The sequence below is a fragment of the Coenobita brevimanus genome, chromosome 100 (genome assembly GCF_032717465.1).
Source record: "Coenobita brevimanus isolate Jiangsu-jjx chromosome 100, ASM3271746v2, whole genome shotgun sequence".
Classification (NCBI taxonomy): Eukaryota; Metazoa; Arthropoda; class Malacostraca; order Decapoda; family Coenobitidae; genus Coenobita; species Coenobita brevimanus.
The window spans coordinates 16777365-16785520 of NC_137053.1; the positions used below are offsets into that span (position 1 = coordinate 16777365).

At 41.1% G+C, this 8156-nt stretch overlaps 1 pseudogene; it reads right to left on the reverse strand.

Moving 5' to 3' along the window:
- Nucleotides 1–2056: 2056 nt before the first annotated feature.
- LOC145414599 (protein FAM200C-like) lies at nt 2057–3830 on the reverse strand (annotated as a pseudogene).
- Between the last annotated feature and the right edge of the window lie 4326 nt (nt 3831–8156).

An 8156-nucleotide genomic window follows, 5' to 3' on the forward strand; every position in this document is an offset into this window, starting at 1 on the left:
AGTCGAGTACCACCTGTATTATCCATGGGTAAGTTAACCAGTACCAACAACAGGTAAGATTATAAATATCCGTCATTATCCCGGATGAACAATAACGGTGGGGATATGAAATTCTTACCGTTACACTGGTGTCAACCGGTGGGATAAAAATGCAGGGTGTTACACTGGTGTCAACCGGTGGGAAAACAATTTACTGGCGTTACAAAAGTAACACACGCAGAAGCGAAGTGATACAGAAGAAGCCTTAGGTATTCTCCTCCGTCAACACGATTATGCTTCAGATATTGTTACCCTCTCTCTCTCTCTCTCACACACACACACACACACACACACACACACAACTAGGTCAAGGAGGGGGTGAGAGCGTCTTGATAAGCAGTCTTGTTCGCTATAACTCCATACTCCATCGGGCTATTTGCGCTGGATGCTAAATAACGCCAAGACCATTGTAAACAGTGCAGCAATTTCCCACACTCTCGGCCTCTCCTCACTCACAGTCTTTCCCGCTTGCTTCCTCTATTTCGCTGCTACTATTACTACTATTGCTCCTCCCTCTTCTCTCTCTATTTAACTCCTTCTTACACACTCTGCTCTGATCTCCGTCTCTGTCTCATCTGTATTGTTTCGCATGCTTTCTGTCTTTTCGCTCAACCGTCTTTTTTCCAATCTCTCTCTCTCTCTCTCTCTCTCTCTCTCACACACACACACACACACACACACAACTACAGTCGCGGCGCACGATTCTGAGGTTGTCATTATCGTACCCTGGCAACCTATCATTCAAAAGTGCGTCCGATTTCGTATCGTATTATACAGGAATCATATTATTATGCACCAATATATTATACACGAATATTATTATACACGAACATATTATACATGAATCACATGCGTCTCATATTATACACGAAATCAGACGCACTTTTGAATGGTAGTTTGCCGGGGCACGATAATAACAACCTCAGAGTCGCGCGCCGCGACTATAGTCATTGGTCTTATTTTTCCCACTCCACACAGAGGGCAAGGTATGGCATTTTCTCAGGTCGAGGAGGACGAGCAGGGGGAAGAAGAGGAGGAGAAAGAGGAAGTAGTTCTAAATGAAACTGCAGTCTGGAAGCCCGGAGAGTCTGGGAGTATTAAAGTACACTGTGTTGAAGCTAAATTCAAGGTACGATTTTAATAGGCTTAACTTTAAACTATGGATTTATTTACATTTACTGTGAACTTCTGGGATTCTTAGTGTCCTATCTGGGAGTGGTGGTACATGGTTTTATTGTTTGCTGTTTCTTTATTCTGTGTGTTTCTCACTAACACTGTCCTCATTCCGTTTGTTTCTTTCACTACTGGTCTTTCTGCTCGCATATTCTTATTTAGCCAGGTAAGCGAAGTCGACGGTCATTAGTTTTGTGCGAAATGTATGTGTGTGTGTGTGTGTGTGTGTGTGTGTGTGTGGAAAACTCAAATGTCAGAAAGTATTGATTGTAGAAGAAAAGTTGTTAATAAATGTTGTTTAGAGTCACAGGTAGACGAAATAGACGGTCATTATTTTTGAACGAAATGTATCTGTGTGTGTGTCTGTTTGTGTCGATAATTCACAGAAAGGAAAAGTTATTAATCAAAGTTGTTTAGAGTCGCAACTTGAGTTCACATGTCACTCAACCAGCACTGGGAGTCATTAAGGAAGGATACATAATAGTCAGGTTTTCATCTAACAGTATTATTGGTCTACCTGGATTACAGATGATAGGTAGTCTTGTTCTTTCCTTCATTTTTCTTTTTCTATTACTCCCTCTATGCCAGTGGTTCTTAACCTTTTTCAGTGCCCGTACCCCTTGATATCTCAGAAAATTTTCTCGTACCCCCATCCAATATAAATACAATACAAACATATGAAAAGGATTAGTGATACAAACCTTGCTGAGAAATTATTAGATTTTTCAATTACTGAACAAAGGTACTTTTTTATTTCATATGAAGTGTTAATTAGTAGGATGCAATGAATGCACATTATAACAGTAATTATGAGTTATACTACATAGTGCACAACAACACATTTTCAGTGGCTCTTTTGTTGTTGTTTCTCATTAATGATGATGTTCAAACGAGGTTCTTTCTTTGAAAGTGCCAGACGCATATCATCACTTGCATCCATTCGGTTTCTGGCTTTTGTCTTGATGTGTAGGAGCGTTGAAAAACCTACCTCGCATAAGTATGTAGTTGCAAATGGCACGAGGACCTCCAGAGCTCTCCCTGCTAACTGTGGGAATGTTTGGAGTTGTGCACACCAAAACATATCCAGTTGCATTTTTTCAAACTCCATTCGGATTCTGTCATTGGTCTGCAACTCCACAAGATCATCTTTCATCATATCATTATCATCCATGGAATCAAGGTTGAAAAGAAATGGATCCCGTATCCATCTTTGTGCCACAGAACCTTCTTCAACGTGAAAATACCCTTGGAAGGACTGAATCAGTTCTTGCAAATGTTCTTTTACCTCATTCACGATGGGCAGCTCTTCAGCAATAGCAGCCTCATCAAGAGAAGGGAAGTTTGCAAAGTTTCCACTTTCAATGCGCTTTATCCACAGTGGAAGCTTCTTGGTGAGGGCAGATAACTTTTCTCTGGCAGTTATCATATTCATCGCTGTTCCTTGCATAGAGACATTCAGTTCATTGAGGTGCGTGAATATATCTGCCAAATATACCAGAGAGTGAAGATGAACTCCCTCTTTTCAAAATGGTCAGCAATTTCACTGCCTTGATTTCTAAGACACTGCATAATTTCTTCATGAAGTTCAAAGACACGTGTAAGTACCCTGCCACGGGAAAGCCATCTCACTTCTGTGTGGTAAAGAAGAACACTGTGCTCAGCTCCAATTTCTTCACAAAAAGATGCAAAAAGACGGTGATTCACTGCCCGTCCTCTGATGAAATTTACAGCACGCACAAGTGATAAAACAGTCTTCAATTTTTCTGGCAGTCTTTGTAGCAAGTGCATGACGATGCAACACACAGTGAGTGACAGTTACATGGGGAACCTCTTTTTTCACCAGGGTAGCAAAGCCTGTTTTATTTCCAAGGATGACAGGGGCTCCATCAGTGCAAATTGAACCACACATGTTGAGAGTCATTCCATGTTCCAAGAAGAACTCTTTCACAAGATTGAACACATCAATTGCTTTTGCAGTAGTTTTCAGAGGTTTGCAAAATAAGAATTCTTCTACCACTTCTTTCTCCTTCACATACCGAACAAATGCCATCAACTGACTGCAAAAACTAACGTCAGTCGACTCATCCAGATGAATACTCACTTTGACAGGACTAGCTTTCAGGTCTTTTATCACCTGCTACAAGGTATCTCGACTCAAATCATTAATCCTTGAATGGATAATGTCATTTGACAGAGGTATCTGTTTAAGCTTCTTTTCAGCTTCTGTCCCTATCACTATTTTTGCCATTTCTAATGCACAAGGTTTGACAAGCTCCTCTGCAATAGTGTGAGCTTTTTTCTTCTTTTGCACACAAAAGGGCAACTTCATAAGATGCTTACAACAAAGGTTTCTCAACTGGCACTAAACCTAGCGTTGATAAGGTACCACTTCGATCAAATCGCTCCCGCTTGATCTTCAAGCTGTTTAAGTCATGTCCAGCATCTGTGCCTCCATGCCGATTGTTGAAGTGTTCATTGAGTCTTGATGGTTTGAGATTTGCATCTGCAAATACTGTGCTGCAGAGTATGCACTGTGGTCGTTGAGTTCCATCTGCCTCAGTCGTACAGGTAAAACCATAACGAATGTAGTCGTCTTTCCACTTACGTTTCTTAGACATAGTTACTAGATCTTCATCACACCGATACCTGGAAAGATGCAGGCCTGGATGTAATAACCGTTATAACATATAACATATAATGTTTTTTAGTGTGGTATAACTGTAATATTGTCAAGAATAGATGTATTGATAAAAGATATATAATATTGAAGGTACTGTTATGTGCATGAGGAGGAATATTCACCACCACCACAATACACAGCCCACCATATTCCTCCTCATGCACATAACAGTACCTTCAATAATATATATTTTTTATCAATACATCTATTTTTGACAATATTACAGTTATACCACACTAAAAAACATTATATTGTGACAAATAAAATGATAACACAAAAAAATAACATTTCACAAATCACAAATGCCACACGCACCAGTAATTCACCTCAATATTATCAACCACTCGAGCACAAACAAAATCCATCGACTCAACTACACACAGCATAGTGCACGTGCAACACGTTTCAAACTTACGTGAGCTATACTCGTTGGCTCCTCTCACTCTCAGTGAGAACCCAGAACACAAGTGACTGAACTGAAGCCAAGGATCAGAGCCAGGACCAACGCTAACACGAACCGTACGAGATATCAAGAAAACGTATATGAAACCATAGAAAACGTAAGAAAATTGTTTCCAGCACCAACTTTAAAAAAGTAACTGAGACAAATATAGTAACAGGAAAATTAGGAAAACATATGTTTTGCTTTCTCATGGTACAGTACCATTGCACTGGCTATCATGTCTCGTACCCCCAGGTTTAAGGTTTCGTACTCCTTGGGGGTACAGGTACCCCAGGTTAAGAACCACTGCTCTATGCTATTCGCAATGTCTCATGATTTCACTAGCATTTTTTTTCTTCCGCACATTCTTTCGCTGGCAGGTCCCCCTAATACATGTTAATTTTTTTTTCTCTAATAGATTTCGTATTTGCATTTGTTCGGTTTCCCTCTTTTACAACTGCACTGCCTTCTCCATTAGTTCTTATATATCCTTTGTGTGCCCTCTGTCTCTGTTCATTTCTTCCCCCCTCCCATTCTCCTCCCTCTGCCTCTCCCTCTTCCGACTTACTTTTCATATTCCTCGTTTTCTTGTTATCCTCTCTCTCTCTCTCTCTCTCTCTCTCTCTCTCTCTCCTTCCGATTACCGCATTGTGAGGAAGGCCGAACAACATCTGAGTGTGCCATTATAGTATTTGTTGTTGTGTCTGGGAGGAGAAGGGGCAGGAGGAGGGAGAAGGGAAGAGTCGAGTGGTAAGGGAGAGGAAGAAAATGAGAAGAACGAGAGGAAAAAAAAAAAACAGGGGAAGGATGGGGAATAGGTGAGGTGACAGGTAAGGGAGAGGAAAAAGGATGAGAATGAAGGGATGGAAGAGGAGGGGGATGGAGATAACAGGAAATGGTTGGGTAGAGTAGTATAAAGACGAGGACGAAGAAGAGGATGATGGAGTAGATTACACACACACACACACACACACACACACACACACACACACACACACACACACACACACACACTTACAGCCGTCTTTACAGTCACCATGAAGAGCATTAGCCTCTTATATCCTCACTATCAGCACAAAAACGTTACTGCAATGCCTCTGTCCTAAATTCTGTAGACAGAACATGATAAACATACTCTTCCCTCCCTGTCACAACAACTGTAACTATTTATTCGTACCACAAAAATGTATGAAATGAGAAGAAACAAAACCAGTACCTCCTGAATCAAGAACAAAATTGATAACCATAATGTAACTTATAGCAGTAACTCTGGCAATGTAATAAACAATGATAATACTGCTGGAATAACATATTTACCCCCCAGACTACAACAACCAAATGACTACAGCAACAACAGTGGTATCAACAACACAAAACATCAAATAGAAAACACACAACACCAAAGCATTAGCAATACAAACACCTTAATTAACATCGACAATAACATCACTCAATGTACAATAATATCACCAACAAAAAGAAAAACACCACGTGCAGAACAACAACATAGCAGCCCCTCACCCACCCCACAATCACCTATTACACCAAACATAACACTCCACACGAGTTATAATATCAGTCCTAAAACAAGAAAAACAATAATAAGAGCCTTACAACAGCAACTTAGTCAAATATAACGTAAAAGACAACAACCCCACAAAACTGAAGAGAAAAACAGTACAAACAATCCAGCCACAGATACAGTAAAAGTCCCAGAATAGTTCCTCATCTACATACAGTGTAAGACTATAACAATAAGATCACTAAAACAGTCCAAAAACCGCAACATTAAAAGCTGCACAGCAAAACTACATTCACTTAAAACACTAAAACAATACCGATACTAACATAGGCAATGCAGCAACAACAGCACCCAAATACAGCGACAGTATAAACCCCATCCCATTCATTGGCAATAGTTAAACACGACAGGAGCAGCATTTTTACAGGCGTACGGCAATTGTTATGATACTTCGGTAACAATTAAGCACACCTGGCTCACTGGTTATAATGATATGGGTTAATAATGTGTGCGGCAGTGCCACATTAAAAGGTATGTCTGTCACTGGTATTGCTGTTGTCACCGTTATCATAAAGACCATCATTCATACCATCATCTTTATCGTCAGTGTCATGCTTTCATTAGCATCATCGCTATCACTATCACCACAATTGCTCCCACAAAGACCGTCATTATTATTATCATCATCATTATTACTAGTATCATCTTCAGCAGTGTCGTCACTATAATAATTACTATTTTCCTCATCATCATTTACAACCATCACCATCATCATCATCACTAAATACACTCGTTATGGTTCCCATTTTTCTTTTTTCTCGCTCATTACCTTTCTAATACTAAAGCTATCATTACCACTGACACTTTCTCCGCCACTCTCATTGTCACTTTTGCAATCACTATTGTCACTTGTTTCACAACTGTCATTACTTTAGCTACAATCACTATCACAGCCAATATCACTATCGTTACCATCACTGCTACTACTACTGCCATTATTAATAATTCTGTCTTACCATCCTGATTTCTGTCACCGCTTATAAATCCATCACTACAACCTCTATTTTACGTACTTTTTGTATCTCCTCCACCTCAACCACAATACCCTCGCCATCTGAACACACTCTTCTATTCAGCACCTAGCTATATATATTTGTTTACACAGTGCCATCACCATTACAGTCATACTATCTCAAGCATCACCCAAAGATGTCGACTCTTGCCCTAACAAGCGCAACCTTCCTAACTTTAACGCCACCAGCAGCAGCACAACAACTTCACTACCCTCACACAATTAACCCTCACCAACTTCGCTCCCTTATTAATTCAGACATTTTTCAATGCTTCCACCAACTCTAGCCAGTTTCACCCTCCCAGCCTTTCCCTCACCACCAACATCAACACCTTCACCAGCCACTAAATTTACATATACATGAACCTAGCTACATGCACTCTCGCCACTGACGTCGCTCACAGTACTGCTCCTTTAACATCAACACCAAAACTCTCACCAACCACCAACCTACATCCACACCAATCTTCCTCTGGCATCTATTCTACCGTCGCTACTTGTACTCTGTTCATGGAAGTAACCCTCCCCAGCATTCCTCCCATAACCAACCTATCTCTCACACACACCCATTCCACCACCTCCTACACTCCTTTACCTCCCATACAACCCCTCTCACCTCCTACACTCACTTCATTCCATATCCCCCAAAACACGCATCCCACCTCCCAAACATACCCATTCCACCTCACATACACACTCATCCCACCTCCTATACCCACCACACATCCCAACACACCCCTCTAACCTTCTACACCACACCTCCCACAGAAACCAAACCATCCTCTAACATCCACCCCTCCTCACACCTGCAGAAAACACACACATCCTGCCTCTTGCATCCACCCTTCCCATCCTATCTCTGTCTGTCTGTCTGTCTGTCTGTCTGTCTGTCTCTGTCTGTCTGTCTCTCTCTCTCTCACACACACACACACACACACACACACACACACACACACACACACACAGCACCTCCTACACCAACTTTGTCTCCTATAGATAACAACCCGCCTCCTCTTACCACCCACCCTACCCTCCAATCACACACCCACCTAATTCACTTCCTACACCCACCACATCTTCCACACACACCAACAAGAGAAAAACGGCAAAGCAAGTTCATGTCGACCTAACATACCCCAGCTGGTCTAATGGAACTTACGTGCAAAAAAAAAAAAAAAAAGGAGGAAATTAGCCAAAATTAAAAGTAGTAGGACAAGACCTGGAAGGA